A 23,155-nucleotide genomic window follows, 5' to 3' on the forward strand; every position below is an offset into this window, starting at 1 on the left:
GTTACAGAGACTACAGACTGTGTGTGTGTCTCCTCTGACTAGACTATGTTACAGAGACTACAGACTGTGTGTGTGTCTCCTCTGACTAGACTATGTTACAGAGACTACAGACTGTGTGTGTCTCCTCTGACTAGACTATGTTACAGAGACTACAGACTGTGTGTGTGTCTCCTCTGACTAGACTATGTTACAGAGACTACAGACTGTGTGTGTGTCTCCTCTGACTAGACTATGTTACAGAGACTACAGACGGTGTGTGTCTCCTCTGACTAGACTATGTTACAGAGATTACAGACTGTGTGTGTGTCTCCTCTGACTAGACTATGTTACAGAGACTACAGACTGTGTGTGTGTCTCCTCTGACTAGACTACATTACAGAGACTACAGACTGTGTGTTTCCCTCCTCTGACTAGACTATGTTACAGAGACTACAGACTGTGTGTGTGTCTCCTCTGACTAGACTATGTTACAGAGACTACAGACTGTGTGTGTGTCTCCTCTGACTAGACTACATTACAGAGACTACAGACTGTGTGTTTCCCTCCTCTGACTAGACTATGTTACAGAGACTACAGACGGTGTGTGTCTCCTCTGACTAGACTATGTTACAGAGACTACAGACTGTGTGTGTCTCCTCTGACTAGACTATGTTACAGAGACTACAGACTGTGTGTGTGTCTCCTCTGACTAGACTATGTTACAGAGACTACAGACTGTGTTTCCCTCCTCTGACTAGACTATGTTACAGAGACTACAGACTGTGTGTGTCTCCTCTGACTAGACTATGTTACAGAGACTACAGACTGTGTGTGTCTCCTCTGACTAGACTATGTTACAGAGACTACAGACTGTGTGTGTGTCTCCTCTGACTAGACTATGTTACAGAGACTACAGACTGTGTGTGTGTCTCCTCTGACTAGACTATGTTACAGAGACTACAGACTGTGTGTGTCTCCTCTGACTAGACTATGTTACAGAGACTACAGACTGTGTGTGTGTCTCCTCTGACTAGACTATGTTACAGAGACTACAGACTCTGTGTGTCTCCTCTGACTAGACTATGTTACAGAGACTACAGACTGTGTGTGTGTCTCCTCTGACTAGACTATGTTACAGAGACTACAGACTGTGTGTGTCTCCTCTGACTAGACTATGTTACAGAGACTACAGACTGTGTGTGTGTGTCTCCTCTGACTAGACTATGTTACAGAGACTACAGACTGTGTGTGTGTCTCCTCTGACTAGACTATGTTACAGAGACTACCAACAGTGTGTTTCCCTCCTCTGACTAGACTATGTTACAGAGACTACAGACTGTGTGTGTGTCTCCTCTGACTAGACTATGTTACAGAGACTACAGACTGTGTGTGTGTCTCCTCTGACTAGACTATGTTACAGAGACTACAGACTGTGTGTGTTCCTCCTCTGACTAGACTATGTTACAGAGACTACAGACTGTGTGTGTGTCTCCTCTGACTAGACTATGTTACAGAGACTACAGACTGTGTGTGTGTCTCCTCTGACTAGACTATGTTACAGAGACTACAGACTGTGTGTGTGTCTCCTCTGACTAGACTATGTTACAGAGACTACCAACAGTGTGTTTCCCTCCTCTGACTAGACTATGTTACAGAGACTACAGACTGTGTGTGTGTCTCCTCTGACTAGACTATGTTACAGAGACTACAGACTGTGTGTGTGTCTCCTCTGACTAGACTATGTTACAGAGACTACAGACTGTGTGTGGGTCTCCTCTGACTAGACTACGTTACAGAGACTACAGACTGTGTGTTTCCCTCCTCTGACTAGACTATGTTACAGAGACTACAGACTGTGTGTGTCTCCTCTGACTAGACTACGTTACAGAGACTACAGACTGTGTGTGTCTCCTCTGACTAGACTATGTTACAGAGACTACAGACTGTGTGTGTGTCTCCTCTGACTAGACTATGTTACAGAGACTACAGACTCTGTGTGTCTCCTCTGACTAGACTATGTTACAGAGACTACAGACTGTGTGTGTGTCTCCTCTGACTAGACTATGTTACAGAGACTACAGACTGTGTGTGTCTCCTCTGACTAGACTATGTTACAGAGACTACAGACTGTGTGTGTGTCTCCTCTGACTAGACTATGTTACAGAGACTACAGACTGTGTGTGTGTCTCCTCTGACTAGACTATGTTACAGAGACTACCAACAGTGTGTTTCCCTCCTCTGACTAGACTATGTTACAGAGACTACAGACTGTGTGTGTGTCTCCTCTGACTAGACTATGTTACAGAGACTACAGACTGTGTGTGTGTCTCCTCTGACTAGACTATGTTACAGAGACTACAGACTGTGTGTGTGTCTCCTCTGACTAGACTATGTTACAGAGACTACAGACTGTGTGTGTGTCTCCTCTGACTAGACTATGTTACAGAGACTACAGACTGTGTGTGTGTCTCCTCTGACTAGACTATGTTACAGAGACTACAGACTGTGTGTGTGTCTCCTCTGACTAGACTATGTTACAGAGACTACCAACAGTGTGTTTCCCTCCTCTGACTAGACTATGTTACAGAGACTACAGACTGTGTGTGTGTCTCCTCTGACTAGACTATGTTACAGAGACTACAGACTGTGTGTGTGTCTCCTCTGACTAGACTATGTTACAGAGACTACAGACTGTGTGTGGGTCTCCTCTGACTAGACTACGTTACAGAGACTACAGACTGTGTGTTTCCCTCCTCTGACTAGACTATGTTACAGAGACTACAGACTGTGTGTGTCTCCTCTGACTAGACTACGTTACAGAGACTACAGACTGTGTGTGTGTCTCCTCTGACTAGACTATGTTACAGAGACTACAGACTGTGTGTGTGTCTCCTCTGACTAGACTACGTTACAGAGACTACAGACTGTGTGTGTGTCTCCTCTGACTAGACTATGTTACAGAGACTACAGACGGTGTGTGTGTCTCCTCTGACTAGACTACATTACAGAGACTACAGACTGTGTGTTTCTCTCCTCTGACTAGACTACGTTACAGAGATTACAGACTGTGTGTTTCTCTCCTCTGACTAGACTACGTTACAGAGACTACAGACGGTGTGTGTGTCTCCTCTGACTAGACTATGTTACAGAGACTACAGACGGTGTGTGTGTCTCCTCTGACTAGACTATGTTACAGAGACTACAGACTGTGTGTGTCTCCTCTGACTAGACTATGTTACAGAGACTACAGACTGTGTGTGTGTCTCCTCTGACTAGACTATGTTACAGAGACTACAGACGGTGTGTGTGTCTCCTCTGACTAGACTACATTACAGAGACTACAGACTGTGTGTTTCTCTCCTCTGACTAGACTATGTTACAGAGACTACAGACTGTGTGTGTCTCCTCTGACTAGACTATGTTACAGAGACTACAGACTGTGTGTGTGTCTCCTCTGACTAGACTACGTTACAGAGACTACAGACTGTGTGTGTGTCTCCTCTGACTAGACTATGTTACAGAGACTACAGACTGTGTGTGTCTCCTCTGACTAGACTATGTTACAGAGACTACAGACTGTGTGTGTGTCTCCTCTGACTAGACTATGTTACAGAGACTACAGACTGTGTGTGTGTCTCCTCTGACTAGACTATGTTACAGAGACTACAGACTGTGTGTTTCTCTCCTCTGACTAGACTACGTTACAGAGATTACAGACTGTGTGTTTCTCTCCTCTGACTAGACTACATTACAGAGACTACAGACTGTGTGTGTGTCTCCTCTGACTAGACTACATTACAGAGACTACAGACTGTGTGTGTGTCTCCTCTGACTAGACTACATTACAGAGACTACAGACTGTGTGTGTGTCTCCTCTGACTAGACTATGTTACAGAGACTACAGACTGTGTGTGTCTCCTCTGACTAGACTATGTTACAGAGACTACAGACTGTGTGTGTGTCTCCTCTGACTAGACTATGTTACAGAGACTACAGACTGTGTGTGTGTCTCCTCTGACTAGACTATGTTACAGAGACTACAGACTGTGTGTTTCTCTCCTCTGACTAGACTACGTTACAGAGATTACAGACTGTGTGTTTCTCTCCTCTGACTAGACTACATTACAGAGACTACAGACTGTGTGTGTGTCTCCTCTGACTAGACTACATTACAGAGACTACAGACTGTGTGTTTCTCTCCTCTGACTAGACTACGTTACAGAGACTACAGACTGTGTGTTTCTCTCCTCTGACTAGACTACGTTACAGAGACTACAGACTGTGTGTTTCTCTCCTCTGACTAGACTACGTTACAGAGATTACAGACTGTGTGTTTCTCTCCTCTGACTAGAGTCAAATTATTATAAAGCACCTGGTTCAGTGTCTCTCTCTCTCTCTCTCCCCCTTCTCCCTCTCTCTCTCTCTCTCTCCCCCATTGATCATTTTCTGATTTCTCAGAAGAACGTCACTTCCTGTTGAATCTGCAGACGTGTTGCTGTGCGTTTTGTTGCTGTGCGTTTTGCTGCCAACTTTACTTTACTTTGCTAGCTGACAACTTTACGTTTTTTGTTTTGTTTTTGTTTTTAATTACCGTTTATATTTTTAGTTTTTCCATCGCAACTTTTTTCCCTCATTCAACTTTTTCACTCCGGACGCTTTATCTGGACATGGTTCGTCAACACCTTCAACAGCCGAAGCTAAGTAGTAACATTAACATGATGTCTTCTAATTGCAGTCGCTGTACTCATAATATACAGGAGAACGATCGCCTTACGGCGAGAATAGCTGTGCTACAAGCCCAGCTTCAGACGCAATCGTTAGGCAAGGGTAATTTCAGTGTAGGAAAGGAAGAAACAGCGTCTGTGCCACCAGTAAGTACAGATAGTAACGTTAGTATAAATCCCCCCGCACAGTCCCCGCAGCCGGACAACTTTCTCATGGCTTCTGGAGGGAAATGCTGTTGGAATGCTCAACCGGTGTCGCTCATTCAGCCGACAGAAACTTTCAACCGGTTTTCCCCATTATGTAGCGAGTCGGAGTCTGAGTCTGAGTCTTCTCTTGTCTCTACTCCTCCCGTTACGGGGTCTGAGACGCCGAAGGCTCCCACCATTAGCTCTGACAAATTGAAAACCCTAGTCATTGGCGACTCCATTACCCGCAGTATTAGACTTAAAACGAATCACCCAGCGATCATACACTGTTTACCAGGGGGCAGGGCTACCGACGTTAAGGCTAATCTAAAGATGGTGCTGGCTAAAGCTAAATCTGGCGAGTGTAGAGAGTATAGAGATATTGTTATCCACGTCGGCACCAACGATGTTAGGATGAAACAGTCAGAGGTCACCAAGTGCAACATAGCTTCAGCGTGTAAATCAGCTAGAAAGATGTGTCGGCATCGAGTAATTGTCTCTGGCCCCCTCCCAGTTAGGGGGAGTGACGAGCTCTACAGCAGAGTCTCAGCACTCAATCGCTGGTTGAAAACTGTTTTCTGCCCCTCCCAAAAGATAGAATTTGTAGATAATTGGCCCTCTTTCTGGGACTCACCCACAAACAGGACCAAGCCTGACCTGCTGAGGAGTGACGGACTCCATCCTAGCTGGAGGGGTGCTCTCATCTTATCTACCAACATAGATAGGGCTCTAACTCCTCTAGCCCCACAATGAAATAGGGTGCAGGCCAGGCAGCAGGCTGTTAGCCAACCTGCCAGCTTAGTGGAGTCTGCCAATAGCACAGTCAGTGTAGTCAGCTCAGCCATACCCATTGAGACTGTGTCTGTGCCTCGACCTAGGTTGGGCAAAACTAAACATGGCGGTGTTCGCCTTAGCAATCTTATTAGGATAAAGACCTCCTCCATTCCTGCCATTATTGAAAGAGATCGTGATACCTCACATCTCAAAATAGGGTTACTTAATGTTAGATCCCTCACTTCAAAGGCAGTCATAGTCAATGAACTAATCACTGATCATAATCTTGATGTGATTGGCCTGACTGAAACATGGCTTAAGCCTGATGAATTTACTGTGTTAAATGAGGCCTCACCTCCTGGTTACACTAGTGACCATATCCCCCGTGCATCCCGCAAAGGCGGAGGTGTTGCTAACATTTACGATAGCAAATTTCAATTTACAAAAAAAAATATGGCGTTTTCGTCTTTTGAGCTTCTAGTCATGAAATCTATGCAGCCTACTCAATCACTTTTTATAGCTACTGTTTACAGGCCTCCTGGGCCATATACAGCGTTCCTCTCTGAGTTTCCTGAATTCCTATCAGACCTTGTAGTCATAGCAGATCATATTCTAATTTTTGGTGATTTTAATATTCACATGGAGAAGTCCACAGACCCACTCCAAAAGTCTTTCGGAGCCATCATCGACTCAGTGGGTTTTGTCCAACATGTCTCTGGACCTACTCACTGCCACAGTCATACTCTGGACCTAGTTTTGTCCCATGGAATAAATGTTGTAGATCTTAATGTTTTTCCACATAATCCTGGACTATCGGACCACCATTTTATTACGTTTGCAATCGCAACAAATAATCTGCTCAGACCCCAACCAAGGAGCATCAAAAGTCGTGCTATAAATTCTCAGACAACACAAAAATTCCTTGATGCCCTTCCAGACTCCTTCTGCCTACCCAAGGACGTCAGAGGACAAAAATCAGTTAACCACTTAACTGAGGAACTCAATTTAACCTTGCGCAATACCCTAGATGCAGTTGCACCCCTAAAAACGAAAAACATTTGTCATAAGAAACTAGCTCCCTGGTATACAGAAAATACCCGAGCTTTGAAGCAAGCTTCCAGGAAATTGGAACGGAAATGGCGCCACACCAAACTGGAAGTCTTCCGACTAGCTTGGAAAGACAGTACCGTGCAGTACCGAAGAGCCCTCACTGCTGCTCGATCATCCTACTTTTCCAACTTAATCGAGGAAAATAAGAACAATCCAAAATTTCTTTTTGATACTGTTGCAAAGCTAACTAAAAAGCAGCATTCCCCAAGAGAGGATGGCTTTCACTTCAGCAGTAATAAATTCATGAACTTCTTTGAGGAAAAGATCATGACCATTAGAAAGCAAATTACGGACTCCTCTTTGAATCTGCGTATTCCTCCAGGGCTTAGCTGTCCTGGATCTGCACAGCTCTGCGAGGGCCTGGGATCGGGAGAGACACTTAAGTGTTTTAGTACTATATCTCTTGACACAATGATGAAAATAATCATGGCCTCTAAACCTTCAAGCTGCATACTGGATCCTATTCCTACTAAACTGCTGAAGGAGCTGCTTCCTGTGCTTGGCCCTCCTATGTTGAACATAATAAACAGCTCTCTATCCACCGGATGTGTACCAAACTCACTAAAAGTGGCAGTGATAAAGCCTCTCTTGAAAAAGCCAAACCTTGACCCGGAAAATATAAAAAACTATCGGCCTATATCGAATCTTCCATTCCTCTCAAAAATTTTAGAAAAAGCTGTTGCGCAGCAACTCACTGCCTTTCTGAAGACAAACAATGTATACGAAATGCTTCAGTCTGGTTTTAGACCCCATCATAGCACTGAGACTGCACTTGTGAAGGTGGTAAATGACCTTTTAATGGCGTCAGACCGAGGCTCTGCATCTGTCCTCGTGCTACTAGACCTTAGTGCTGCCTTTGACACCATCGATCACCACATTCTTTTGGAGAGACTGGAAACCCAAATTGGTCTACACGGACAAGTTCTGGCCTGGTTTAGATCTTACCTGTCGGAAAGATATCAGTTTGTCTCTGTGAATGGTCTGTCCTCTGACAAATCAACTGTACATTTCGGTGTTCCTCAAGGTTCCGTTTTAGGACCACTATTGTTTTCACTATATATTTTACCTCTTGGGGATGTTATTCGAAAACATAATGTTAACTTTCACTGCTATGCGGATGACACACAGCTGTACATTTCAATGAAACATGGTGAAGCCCCAAAATTGCCCTCGCTAGAAGCCTGTGTTTCAGACATAAGGAAGTGGATGGCTGAAAACTTTCTACTTTTAAACTCGGACAAAACAGAGATGCTTGTTCTAGGTCCCAAGAAACAAAGAGATCTTCTGTTAAATCTGACAATTCATCTTGATGGTTGTAAAGTCGTCTCAAATAAAACTGTGAAGGACCTCGGCGTTACTCTTGACCCTGATCTCTCTTTTGACGAACATATCAAGACTGTTTCAAGGACAGCTTTTTTCCATCTACGTAACATTGCAAAAATCAGAAATTTTCTGTCCAAAAATGATGCAGAAAAATTAATCCATGCATTTGTTACTTCTAGGTTAGACTACTGCAATGCTCTACTTTCCGGCTACCCGGATAAAGCACTAAATAAACTTCAGTTAGTGCTAAATACGGCTGCTAGAATCCTGACTAGAACCAAGAAATTTGATCATATTACTCCAGTGCTAGCTTCCCTACACTGGCTTCCTGTTAAGGCAAGGGCTGATTTCAAGGTTTTACTGTTAACCTATAAAGCGTTACATGGGCTTGCTCCTACTTTTCTTTCCGAGTTGGTCCTGCCGTACATACCAATACGTACGCTACGGTCACAAGACGCAGGCCTCCTAATTGTCCCTAGAATTTCTAAGCAAACAGCGGGAGGCAGGGCTTTCTCCTATAGATCTCCATTTTTATGGAACAGTCTGCCTACCCATGTGAGAGACGCAGACTCGGTCTCAACCTTTAAGTCTTTACTGAAGACTTATCTCTTCAGTAGGTCATATGATTGAGTGTAGTCTGGCCCAGGAGTGTGAAGGTGAACGGAAAGGCTCTGGAGCAACGAACCGCCCTTGCTGTCTCTGCCAGGCCGGTTCCCCTCTCTCCACTGGGATTCTCTGCCTCTAACCCTGTTACAGGGGCTGAGTCACTGGCTTGCTGGTGCTCTTTCATGCCGTCCCTAGGAGGGGTGCGTCACTTGAGTGGGTTGAGTTACTGACGTGATCTTCCTGTCTGGGTTGGCGCCCCCCCTTGGTTTGTGCTGTGGTGGAGACCTTTGTGGGCTATACTCGGCCTTGTCTCAGGATTGTAAGTTGGTGGTTGAGGATATCCCTCTAGTGGTGCGGGGGCTGTGCTTTGGCAAAGTGGGTGGGGTTATATCCTTCCTGTTTGGCCCTGTCCGGGGGTTTCTTCGGATGGGGCCACAGTGTCTCCTGACCGCTCCTGTCTCAGCCTCCAGTATTTATGCTGCAGTAGTTTATGTGTTGGGGGGCTAGGGTCAGTTGGTTATACCTGGAGTACTTCTCCTGTCTTATCCAGTGTCCTGTGTGAATTTAAGTATGCTCTCTCTAATTCTCTCGTTCTCTCTTTCTCTCTGAGAACCTGAGCCCTAGGACCATACGTCAGGACTACCGGGCATGCTGACACCTTGCTGTCCCCAGTCCGCCTGGCCTTGCTGCTATTCCAGTTTCAACTGTTCTGCCTGCGGTTACGAAACCCCTACCTGTCCCAGACCTGCTGTTTTCAACTCTTAATGATCGGCTATGAAAAGCCAACTGAGATTTATTCCTGATTTATTATTTGACCATGCTTGTCATTTATGAACATTTTGAAAATCTTGGCTCTCTCTAATTTTCTCCTTCTCTCTTTCTTTCTCTCGGAGGACCTGAGCCCTAGGACCATACGTCGGGACTACCGGCCGTGGTGACTCCTTGCTGTCCCCAGTCCGCCTGGCCTTGCTGCTATTCCAGTTTCAACTGTTCTGCCTGCGGTTATGGAACCCCTACCTGTCCCAGACCTGCTGTTTTCAACTCTTAATGATCGGCTATGAAAAGCCAACTGAGATTTATTCCTGATTATTATTTGACCATGCTTGTCATTTATGAACATTTTGAAAATCTTGGCTCTCTCTAATTTTCTCCTTCTCTCTTTCTTTCTCTCGGAGGACCTGGGCCCTAGGACCATGCGTCGGGACTGCCGCCCGTGGTGACTCCTTGCTGTCCCCAGTCCGCCTGGCCTTGCTGCTATTCCAGTTTCAGCTGTTCTGCCTGCGGTTATGGAACCGCCACCTGTCCCAGACCTGTTGTTTTTCAACTCTTAATGATCGGCTATGAAAAGCCAACTGAAAATTATTCATGATTATTATTTGACCATGCTTGTCACTTATGAACATTTTTGAACATCTTGGCATAGTTCTGTTATAATCTCCACCCGGCACAGCCAGAAGAGGACTGGCCACCCCTCATAGCCTGGTTCCTCTCTAGGTTTCTTCCTAGGTTTTGGCCTTTCTAGGGAGTTTTTCCTAGCCACCGTGCTTCTACACCTGCATTACTAGCTGTTTGGGGTTTTAGGCTGGGTTTCTGTACAGCACTTCGAGATATTAGCTGATGTACGAAGGGCTATATAAAATAAAATTGATTGATTGATTGATTGATTCTCTCTCTCTCCCTCTCTCTCTCCCCCCTTCTCTCTCTCCCCCCCTTCTCTCTCTCTCTCTCTCTCCCCATTCTCTCTCTCTCTCTCTCCCCCTTCTCTCCCCCTTCTCTCTCTCTCTCTCCCCCTTCTCTCTCTCTCTCTCTCTCTCTCTCTCTCTCTCTCTCTCTCTCTCTCTCTCTCTCTCTCTGTCTCTCTGTCTCTCTCTCTCTCTCTCTCTCTCTCTCTCTCTCTCTCTCTCTCTCTCTCTCTCTCTCTCTCTCTCTCTCTCTCTCTCTCTCTCTCTCTCTCTCTCTCTCTCTCTCTCTCTCTCTCACACACACACACACACAGCTCTGGGTAATGGTGCTTGTTCCATCACCGCCGCTGGAGCAGGAAAATTACTACTAAGAACAAGCTTCGTGGCCCAGAGCCAAAATTTTGTGTGTGTGTGTGTTTGTGTCTATGAGAGAGAGAGTTAGCTCAGCAGTGGCTAAGCCCACTGCGGGCAGGGAGGCTGGGGAGGAGGGACAAGGGAGGAGGGACAGGGTAGGGGGGTAGGGGTGTAGGGGCATAGGGGGGAGAGAGACATGTGACTCAGCACTGTGATGTAGTTGAAGAACCGCTACTGGCAGCATGCGGACGCACGCACGCATGCACGCACGCACGCACGCACGCACGCACGCACGTGAGAGAGAGAGAGAGAGAGAGAGAGAGCCAGGCCAGGCCTTCCTGACGGGCGTCCTCGTCAGGAAGGAAGGGGCTAATTGAGTGAGCCTGGTTATTAAGAAATGGTCTGAACAACAGCTGCATGCTAGAGGCTAAAAAGAAGAGAGGTAAAAAGGGAGATATGGAGAAAGAAAATGAGAGGGCAGAGAGGGAGAGCGTAGAGAGGGAGAGGGCAGAGAGGGACAGGGCAGAGAGGGAGAGCGTAGAGAGGGAGAGCGTAGAGAGGGAGAGCGTAGAGAGGGAGAGCGTAGAGAGGGAGAGCGTAGAGAAGGAGAGCGTAGAGAGGGAGAGCGTAGAGAGGGAGAGCGTAGAGAAGGAGAGCGTAGAGAGGGGGAGCGTAGAGAAGGAGAGGGTAGAGAGGGAGAGCGTAGAGAGGGAGAGCGTAGAGAGGGAGAGCGTAGAGAAGGAGAGCGTAGAGAGGGAGAGCGTAGAGAGGGAGAGCGTAGAGAGGGAGAGCGTAGAGAAGGAGAGCGTAGAGAGGGGGAGCGTAGAGAAGGAGAGGGCAGAGAGGGACAGGGCAGAGAGGGAGAGGGCAGAGAGGGAGAGCGTAGAGAGGGAGAGCGTAGAGAGGGAGAGCGTAGAGAAGGAGAGGGCAGAGAGGGACAGGGCAGAGAGGGACAGGGCAGAGAGGGAGAGCGCAGAGAGGGAGAGGGCAGAGAGGGAGAGCGTAGAGAGGGAGAGCGTAGAGAAGGAGAGGGCAGAGAGGGACAGGGCAGAGAGGGACAGGGCAGAGAGGGAGAGGGCAGAGAGGGAGAGGGCAGAGAGGGAGAAGGCAGAGAGGGGGAAGGGAGGTTAAAAGAGAGAGGAGGAAGTGGGATGGTGAAGGAGAGTGGCAGGGTGCCACATATCCCTGCCTCTTGCTCATGTATATATTTCTGTAGGGTATACGTAACGTTATAGCAATGTAACTGTTCTGTTCCTGGACAGTGACACACTTGTCACCAGGGCAGCATGGTCTCAAATGGAACCTCTGTTGCAGACATCATGTGAAAACCCCCTGGACCCTGCCTGAACTCCACTGAAAACATAAATCTCTCTCCGCATCTTGTTGTCAGGCAGAGACCATAGTCTACTGGAGAGCAGCCTGTCAATCATCCCAGTGATATTACTAACAGACAAGTCTGTCTAAACATTACCTCTGAAATAGTGTCTGGGTTGTCACTTTGTTGCTTTCTAATAATGTCATTTTTATGGTGTATACTAACCTTCACACTACACTAACCCTATCCCACTGGGCACAAACTGGTTGAATGAACGTTGTTTCAACGTCATTTGTAAACGTATGGTGATGTGGAATCTATGTGGAACATACATTGGATTTGAAAAAAGTGATCAACATAAACTGTTTTGAGGGTGAAATTTCAACCACAGGATTGTCATCAGTGTAACCAAATGTCAACATAGATAAAGTTTGTATAAAATATGTAGAATGTGGACCTTTAAAACAATGTCAGATCTTCAACGTTATATCCACCATCAGAAGAAAACAAACTATAGGCTGGGCAGCACCTCCTACTGGAGAATTGATCTATGTACATCTACCCTTTGGTCTACCATCCAGGGTTTTAACCAGCTCTGCTTAGCTTTGATATTTGTCACTGACTACTACCAATGTGCGACCATTATAATGATCGTTCAGAGAACTCCACTTAAGAACTAAATAGATTCACTGTTGCTATGGAAGTTATTCCAAAGGGTAGGTTTAACAGAGCAAATGAAATGTCACCATACTTTATCACTCATATATCATGAGTGATGCTATTTAAGACTATATAGCATTTGAATTATCAACAGGTACACTACATGACCAAAAGTATGTGGACACCTGCTCGTTGAACATCTCATTCCAAAATGATAGCCTCCACTCTTCTGGGAAGACTTTCCACTAGATGTTGGAACATTGCTGTGGGGACTTGCTTCCATTCAGCCATAAGAGCATTAGTGAGGTCGGGCACTGATGTTGGGCGATTAGGCCTGGCTCACAGTCGGCGTTCAAATCGAATCAAATCATATTTTATTGGTCACATACACATGGTTAGCAGATGTTAATGCGAGTGCAGCAAAATGGCTGAGCAGCACAGGCAAGATGTAATAGATGGTATACGATACAGTATATACATATGAGATTAGTAATGTAAGATATGTACACATTGTTAAAGTGGCATTATTTAAAGTGACGAGTGATCAATTTATTAAAGTGGCCAATGATTTGAGTCTGTATGTAGGCAGCAGCCTCTCTGAGTTAGTGATTGCTGTTTAACAGTCTGATGGCCTTGAGATAGAAGCTGTTTTTCAATCTCTCGGTCCCAGCTTTGATGCACCTGTACTGACCTCGCCTTCTGGATGATAGCTAGGTGAACAGGCAGTGGCGCGGGTGGTTGTTGTCCTTGATGATCTTGTTGGCCTTCCTGTGACATCGGGTGCTGTAGGTGTCCTGGAGGGCAGGTAGTTTGCCCCCGGAGATGCGTTGTGCAGACCGCACTACCCTCTGGAGAGCCTTGCGGTTGAGGGCGGTGCAGTTGCAGTACAAGGCGGTGATACAGCCCGACAGGATGCTCTCAATTGGACATCTGTAAAAGTTTGTCAGGTTTTTAGGTGACAAGCCAAATTTATTCAGCCTCCTGAGGTTGAAGAGGTGGTGTTGTGCCTTCTTCACCACGCTATCTGTGTGGGTGGACCATTTCAGTTTGTCTGTGATGTGTATGCCGAGGAACATAAAACTTTCCATCTTTTCCACTACTGTCCCGTCGATGTGGATAGGGGGGTGCTCCCTCTGCTGTTTCCTGAAGTCCACGATAATCTCCTTTGTTTTGTTGACGTTGAGTGAGAGGTTGTTTTCCTGACACCACACTCTGAGGGCCCTGACCTCATCCCTGTAGGCTGTCTCGTCGTTGTTGGTAATCAAGCCTATAACTGTTGTGTCGTCTGCAAACTTGATGATTGAGTTGAAGGTGTGCGTGGACACGCAGTCATGGGTGAACAGAGAGTACAGGAGGGGGCTGAGCACGCACCCTTGTGGGGCCCCAGTGTTGAGGATCAGCGAAGTGGAGATGTTGTTTCCCACCTTCACCACCTGGGAGCGGCCCGTCAGAAAGTCCAGGACCAAATTGCACAGGGCGGGGTTGAGCCCCAGGGCCTCAAGCTTAATGATCTTGGAGGTTACTATGGTGTTGAATGCTGAGCTTTAGTCAATGAACAGCATTCTTACATAGGTATTCCTCTTGTTCCAATTCATCCCAAAGGTGTTCGATGGGGTTGAGGTCAGGGTTCTGTGCAGGCCAGTCAAGTTCTTCCACACTGATCTTGACAAACCATTTCTGTATGGATCTCGCTTTGTGAACTGGGCATTGTCATGATGAAACAGGAAAGGGCCTTCCCCAAACTGCTGCCACAAAGTTGGAAGGACAGAATCGTCTAGATGTCATTGTATGCTGTAGCGTTAATAGTTCCCTTCACTGGAACTAAGGGGTCTAGCCCGAACCATGAAAAACAGCCCCCAGACCATTATTCCTCCTACACCAAACTTTACAGTTGGCACTATGCATTGGGGCAGGTAGTGTTCTCCTGGCATCCTCCAAACCCAGATTCGTCTGTCGGACTGTCAGATGGTGAAGCGTGATTCATCACTCCAGAGAACGCGTTTCCACTGATCTAGAGTACAATGGTGGCGAGCATCACACCAGCCGACGCCTGGCATTCTGCAGGGTGATCTTAGGCTTGTGTGACAAGAATTCAACTACCAATAGACAATATAATAGGTCTAGGTTTCCAATCTTTGGTTGATTTAAAATGTAATGATATTTAGTGATTTTGAATTGTGTTTGGTTGTCAAAGCAACAACATATCAACATTGAAGGAGATGTATCTTATGATTGGACGGTTCAATCTGTGACACAGACTTAGTCTGGCTTTAATTCCATTTTGTCTACAAATTAATAATTTATATGTTGGATTCACGTCTCCATCTCAACGAAAAATCAAAGTTAAGAATAGGACTAAATCAAATCAAACTTTATTTAACAGCGCATTTAAGATTAGATTTGCCTGAGTCATATTCTTTATCTTGTAGATTTTTGGTTGAGATGGAGATGTGAATTCAACATATAAATGATTAATTTGTACTTAACAGATCATGCAAGAACACTTGCTCACCAAAGTGCCTAAAATGTCTTTAAAAAATATAGCTGGGTTTAGATTCGGGCAGTTTTGTACTTCTTACACAAGCGACTGGACAATGATCTCTGACATCCTAACAGATTACCCCAGTAGATGTGTATTTGAGAGGGGTATTCGTCAGAATAATGTCCAATAGCGTTGATTTGTTAGGTGCTCTGGGATTTGGTCTTGTTCAGAGTCACACAGCAAGCGTTCTTGCTTGATCTGTTCCATAATATTGACAGAGGAAGTCTGATTCCCCGATGTTGACTCTGCCTGGGACTATTTTTACATGACATTTGTGTATATTTGTGATAGCCCAAGCATGTGAATAAATGCTGATTCAGTGGAACGGACAATCCCTGGTTTTCAGACAACTTGGCAGTGTCACGCCCTGATCTGTTTCACCTGTCTTTGTGCTTGTCTCCACCCCCCTCCAGGTGTCGCCCATCTTCCCCATTATCCCCTGTGTACTTATACCTGTGTTTTCTGTTTGTCTGTTGCCAGGTCATCTTGTTTGTCAAGCTTACCAGTGTTTGTCCTGTCAGTGCCTGTCTTTTCCCAGCCTCTCTTTTTTCCGCCCTCCTGGTTTTTGACCCTTGCCAGTCCTGACCCTGAACCAGCCAGCCTGACTACTCTGCCTGCCCCTGAGCCTGTCTACCGTCCTGTACCTTTGCCTCTGTTGCTGTAATAAACATTGTTACTTTGACACAGTCTGCATCTGGGTCTTACCTTTATCCTGATAGGCAGAATGAATTGGACAGAGAAATGTTTCTTGGGCTAACGGTAGAGGTACAAATGCACCTGCTGACTGGTGTACAGGGTTGATCAGGAAGTCTAAGTCAGAGTTCTATCTGAAAGCAGTCACCCTAACAACCCTACCAAGTTCTGGAAACGAATCAAATCAGGTTCTCTGGCCACACTGTCCTTATAGTGGTGGATTCTAATGAAGGGAAGGATAAATCTGATATTGTGGGGGTCTTTAACAAACACTTAATATCTGCTGGTTCAGTTTTTTTATGTTGGTGGAGCACATTCCTCTGGTGTAAGTTGTTACAGTGCGCTCTAATACAGGCCCTCGTGTGAACTCTTAACTTTGAGCCTGTTTCTTATGCAGAGGCCTATAGACTGTAAAAAGTATTGCATCCCTACCTCTTAAAGACACCAGCTGGTATTATTGCTGAGCCTCGCACTTTTCAACTTAGGTCTCTTGACCAATACTATACCCAAAATGTGGCAATCAGCTTATGTCCTCCGGCTTCTAAAGGGTAGAGGCCTTCAGATAAGAATAACTACGGTCCTATCTCCAAGCTCCCTATCCTGGCCAAAGTCTGAGTCCCTAGTGAACTCACAGCTAAAGAAATTCCTACTTGAAAAGAACATCCTGAGTATGGTCAATTCCAAATTAATTTGAAATTCCAATGAAATGATTGAATTCCCTCAGATAGCTAGGCTGTCTGAACAGTGACAGTATCAGCCTAGAAGCCTGAGGGGAATTCAAATGTTCATCGTCATTTGTGGAAGTGTTGGGGATAATATTAAACTGGGAATAGGTCAATTCCAAGAATTCTAACATTGGAATTGAGAGGAATTGAATTATCTCTGACTTAAAATACTGACCTGGAACTTGAATGAAATGGAATTGACAGGAAGAGGGGATTGAATTAGTGGAGTTAACCCCTAACCCGAAGGCATAGTACCATAACTGTAGCTATGGCAGTGGCAAGTTACATCATAAACGCACTTGAAAAAACATTGTGCTGCATTGTTTGTTGATTTTAAAAAGGTTTTTGATTCAGTTGTCTACGAACTCAGTGACATTGGTCTCAGTGACGGGGCTGTCTGTCTTTGATTCAGTTGTCTACGAACTCAGTGACATTGGTCTCAGTGACGGGGCTGTCTGTCTTTGATTCAGTTGTCTACGAACTCAGTGACATTGGTCTCAGTGACGGGGCTGTCTGTCTTTGATTCAGTTGTCTACGAACTCAGTGACATTGGTCTCAGTGACGGGGCTGTCTGTCTTTGATTCAGTTGTCTACGAACTCAGTGACATTAGTCTCAGTGACGGGGCTGTCTGTCTTTGATTCAGTTGTCTACGAACTCAGTGACATTGGTCTCAGTGACGGGGCTGTCTGTCTTTGATTCAGTTGTCTACGAACTCAGTGACATTGGTCTCAGTGATGGGGCTGTCTGTCTTTGATTCAGTTGACCATGAGCTGTGGCTAGCCGGACTCAGTGACATTGGTCTCAGTGACGGGGCTGTCTGTCTTTGATTCAGTTGACCATGAGCTGTGGCTAGCCGGACTCAGTGACATTGGTCTCAGTGACGGGGCTGTCTGTCTTTGATTCAGTTGACCATGAGTTGTGGCTAGCCGGACTCAGTGACATTGGTCTCAATGACGGGGCTGTAAATTGGTTTAGGAACTATCTTGTAGGCATAACACAATGTGTCTATGCTGAGTCTAGCTTCCTTGAGATGACTAGTGGTGTACCCCAGGGTTCCATTTTAGCTCCTGTTCTGTTCCCTATTTTTATCAATGACCTGGGAAAGGGGATGAAACCAGCCAAGATTCATCTGTAAGAAGATGATACGGTCATATATTCAAATGCTCTTTCTGTTTCAGGATGTTGTCTTTCCGTCACCAGACCTCCCTATATGGTCTCAGACTAGTCTTGAATGCACAAAAAAACTAAAGTCATGACCTTAACCAGAGCTTGCTCTCTGCCATAGAAGGTTAGCATTTGCACGTCTGGAGAAACATCCATTGAAAATGTGTCACCCTACAAATGCCTAGGTATATGGTCGGTCAATAAGCTGTCCTACAAAGTTCATATGGATAATCTTGTGAAGTTTAAACTGAATTTGGGTTTTGATTTTTGTATTAAGGCTTGCTTTCCATTTGAGGCTAGAAAGAAGCTTGTTTAAGTCACTTTTCTTTCTGTAGTTGATTATGGTGACTTATTGTACATGCATGCAGCATCTTCTGTGTTAGAGAGAATGGACTCAGTTTATCATGCATCCTTGCGCTTTGTTACTAATGTCATGTCGCTCACTGCTCCTTGTATCAAGTGGTGGGCTGGGCCACGCTTTACATGCTCAGACCGCTAAATTTGTATGCGTTCATGTACAAAGGTCTTCTGGGTAAACTCCCCCACTACCTCTGTAGCCTGTTCTCCTTCAACACTAGCAGTTACCAGACACGGTCTACTAGGTGGTTGATACTTAAAGTCCCCAGGGCCGCTACAGAGTTAGGCAAGACTGCCTTCCACTATTGTGCACCAGAGGCATGGAATAGTCTAAAATGTATTGCTCATCTAGATGTACTAGTGCCCCTCAGGGAGTTTCAAACTCTATGCAAAATTCTGTTCAGGAGGAGTGGAAACGTTTCCTGTAGTCTTGTGTTGTATTGTTTAAAATGCTGCAATGTATTGCCTACTACTGCCTTCTTGGCCAGGGACCGGTTTCCAAAAAGCATCTTAGGCTAAATTCATTATAAGAACCTACGTAGGAGCATCTGTCACGCTGGTATAAAGGATTTTGGAGACAGGCGCAGGAATACACAATAGGGTTTTTTAATACACCCAAAACAAACATGTATACAAAAACACTGGGCTGTACCCAGACAAAAGAGCGAGGGTAAACCTCGTTGAACGCCACGGGACGATACCCGTAATACACAATATATATATAGCATGCAGCATAACAGCTGCACCAACGCATAGGTACTCGCACCACCAACGGACATGGAAACAATAACCGACAAAGACAGAGGGAACAGAGGGCAAGTATATAACATACTAATCAGGGGAAATGGGAATCAGGTGTGTGTAATCAGACAAGACAGTCCGGGGTTGATGATAATGAATCCCGTTCAGTGAAGCCTAGAAAGCCGGTGACGTAGACCTCCGGAACTGGTGAACAGAATGAGCAGCAGTACCGGGGGGATCCGTGACAGCATCGTTAAATCTCTGAATTGTTTCCCAAAACCATTGTTACTAAGGTTGCACTTGAAAACCCTCGTTATTTACAAACTGGCTCAGACCACTTGTAGAACAGCTAAGTGTGTAGTTAGATCATTTTTTGTCCTTCCGCTATAAATAGATTCAATATGTTTATCTGTCTCTCTGTGACTGCCGATAACTTCAGAACGAAGACTATAGTATAGCAAACAAATACAAAATTGCGAAGGATAAAAAGATGCTTAAAAAGATAAATACAGTCTAGGCTACATCTGGCCTATACACTCAGTGGCCAGTTTTTTAGGTACACACATCTAGTACTGGCATGGAAACGCTGCTCAATTGGTATCACGGGACCTAGCGTGTGCCAGGAAAACATTCCCCACACCATTACACCTCCGCCACCAGCCTGTACCGTTGGCACCAGGCAGGATGGGGCAATGGGCTCATGCTGCTTATGCCAAACCACAACAGGAACCGGGTTTTGTCGGACTAGGGTGATGCTTTTCCACTCCTCAATTGTCCAGTGTTGGTGATCGCGTGCCAACTGGAGCAGCTTCTTCTTGTTTTTAGCTGATAGGAGTGGAACACGGTGTGGTCATCTGCTGCAATAGCCCTTCCATGACAAGGGCCAATGAGTTGTGCAATCCGAGATGCCGTTCTGCACAGGTTGTACTGCAAAGTTATTTGCCAGTTTGTGGCCCACCTGTTAGCTTGGACGATTCTTGCCATTCCCCTTCCACCTCTAATCAACAAGCTGTTTTTCGCCCACAGGACTGCTGCTGACTGGATGTTTTTGTTTGTCGCTCCGTTCTCTGTGAACCATAGACACTGTCGTACGTGAAAAGCCCAGGATGCTGGCTGTTTCTGAGATACTGGAACCGGCTTGCCTGGCACCGACGATTATACCATGCTCAAAGTCACTTAGGTCACTTGTTTTGCCCATTCTAAAGTTCAATCAAACAGTAACTGAATACCTCGATGTCTGTCTGTCTGCTTTATATAGCAAGCCACGGCAACTTGACTCACTGTCTGTAGGAGAGAACCATTGTCGTGAATGGGGTGGTGTAGAAGGGATCCAACTTTTGTCAAATTAATGTCCGATTTTACTTTATCTAGCAGGTTGGGATAACTTATGCTGCAGGTTAGGATGATTATGTCAACAGGTTAAGATAATTAGGTTAAGGTTAGGATGCCAAGTACAGACACAGAGAGCAACTTAATTGAATTAAAACATAAGTTATTTGAAATCAAATAAAATTATTTAAATACAGTAAGACATTGTTAGTTTGACAAAAAAACCTAAGCCAACATTTGTGGGTTACATCTTTTGTCCAACAGAAAATAATTGCAAAAAAAACAGATTACCTTTTTAGGGTTAGGGTTAGGGATATCAAAAATAAAAATATACCTTTTACATTAATTTTACAAAAGCTGAGTCCATTCTAGCCACGACCCTAATAAACTGGAAACTAAGTATATTTTTCATATATCATATTGAAATTAATTTCATGTTCATACAATTGAGTTCCATTTTGCTAATTGTAGGCTACTGTACAATTTGTTTGCCTCAATATATTTCATGATGTGTAACAACATGTGCGCAATGATGTGCCAAATCCACAATTTAGTGCATTTTTATATTATAAGCATTAGAATAAGCCGCCTCAATATTTGCAGCCATATAGGTAATAACATAGCCTACGGCGCGCTCAGTGAAAGTTCTCCCTACGTGGTGTTTTGGGAAACGCATGTGGGTTGAAGGCAAGTATCTCAAGGATGAGGAGGATGCCAAGTACAGACACAGAGAGCATCACAGCGGCTGTCCTGGACATCTGAACCACACCAGTATGGGTCTGAGGCACATCAACATTATCGTGGTCTAGATCATTTCTCGGTGGTTGTCAGGTGTAGCTAGTCTTTGCTGTGTTTGCCCAGTTAACCATGCGCTCCAAAACACCTTTTCGGCAACATTTAGGAGCTTTTTCAGACTCATTGTGGTTGACTGGCAGCCATTGCCCTCAACCGATATTCAAAAAATACATTCCATTCCATGCATGAGCCATATCAGTTAGCATCATTTGAATGAACATCCTACATTACCATGGCAATCCAGCATCAGTTGATCGAACATTCCAAATGACCATGAAAATATCACACTACCAGGTCAGCGAATGTGCGCGTGCGCTGTCCATGGTTCTGAAGTTGGATCTCTGTTGTTGTGAGTTGAGAAGTCTCCCTCCCTCGCCTAACCCGAGTGCATCATGCAAAAACCATATAGGACTAGCTCCATCGACATAAAACTGCATACTTTCAAATACCCCTTTATGAAATAACTAGTCTATGTTGAGGCTATAATATTTTTAGGGCATATTTCATCACCGGTTAGAAACAGGCTTTGTTAAGACATGCTATGTGTATGATGAAGTGTGTGTAAACTGCTTTCAATTAAAAGAGGTACTCCCTGTATTCTAAAATAACATGTCAGCATTACATTTGTTAACGATCTATGAAGCATACAGTGTGACTAACCTGTAAACAAACCATCAATGGAGAATGTGCGCAAACATGCATTGATGTAAACTGCACAAAGGAGCAGGTAAGGATTTCCTGTGAGACCCTCGTGTTCCCAGAGGCAATGCCAAGAAATAGCAACCAAGGAGCCTGGTTACAGGAAGGAAATATACTGCACAAGAGGAGATAAGCATTATAGTTTAAAAAAAGAGGCTATGCCAATAACTGTAGCCTAGCCATTATGCGCAATTGCGCGAGAACGCTATCATAATTCTCAGATTAAATAATATGAACCTATGGCATATGCATAAATATCATCACATTTGAATACGTTTTTAAGTCTACAAATGTGTTCACTATTGAAAATATTATGCACCAAATAAAATGTTTATTTCCCCGTTGCTCCAGTAGCTGTGTCATGACTTCCGCCGAAGTCGGTCCCTCTCCTTGTTCGGGCGGCGTTCGGCGGTCGACGTCACCGGCCTTCTAGCCATCGCCGATCCACTTTTCATTTTCCATTTGTTTTGTCTTTGTCTTACACACCTGGTTTCAATTCCCCAATTACTTGTTCATTATTTAACCCTCTGTTCCCCCATGTTTGTTTGTGAGTAATTGTTTATTGTATTGCGGTCCGTATTTGTGGCCTTGTATTTATACGACGTGTAATTATTGAGTAAATTATATTATTGAGTAAAATTGCTTTAATTACTCATATCTGCTATCCTGCGCCTGACTCATCTCACCAGCTACACACAGACGCTGTATCTCTGTGAACATGACTTTCTGCTCTCTTCACTGCACATTGCTGTATATCTCGCCTGTTGATGTCACCCTTACTCCTCTAGCATTCGGAGTCCCCCAGCACACACACACACACACACACACACACACACACACACACACACACACACACACACACACACACACACACACACACACACACACACACACACACACACACACACACACACACACACACAGAGAGAGATACACACACACATTTTGTGACTCACTGACAAAAACACATGTAAGCGTAGTGTGAGCTAGGTCAATGAGTGATGAGGATGATAGGATTCATAGGCTACAGGGTGAAAAGTTCAACGTCTAATTCAATTATAAAATGATTAGGCTAAAATATGATATTTAACGACAAATAACATACATTTAACTAAAGAGGTAAGGAAAAGGTAGTGTTATATGTCACACGATTTCGCCAAATTTGTGAAGACTCCAAGCAAGAGAAAGGGTTTAAACATAGGTTTTGATTCAACTCATGAATTATACTGATGTCATGTTTCCCCTTTCTATTTGAATGACTTTGTCACAGCTCTAAACCGTAAGTCCATTAACATTACAATACATCCTAATTGGCACCCCAAAATTACTCATTATGCAATCAACTGTTTCATCAACAAGAAGCTTAAAATAAAGAGCTCCGACATTTTTTATCTCC

The 23,155-nt window shown here is 44.8% G+C and overlaps 1 protein-coding gene across 1 annotated transcript in view; it reads right to left on the reverse strand.

The window, feature by feature from the left end:
• The window catches only part of LOC120055436 (proline-rich extensin-like protein EPR1), a 32,832-nt gene that overhangs the window by 6,420 nt on the left and 3,257 nt on the right, over positions 1 to 23,155 (reverse strand). The gene's annotated exons all lie outside the window — the stretch shown is intronic.

Source organism: Salvelinus namaycush, chromosome 11 (genome assembly GCF_016432855.1).
Source record: "Salvelinus namaycush isolate Seneca chromosome 11, SaNama_1.0, whole genome shotgun sequence".
NCBI classification, from domain to species: domain Eukaryota; kingdom Metazoa; phylum Chordata; class Actinopteri; order Salmoniformes; family Salmonidae; genus Salvelinus; species Salvelinus namaycush.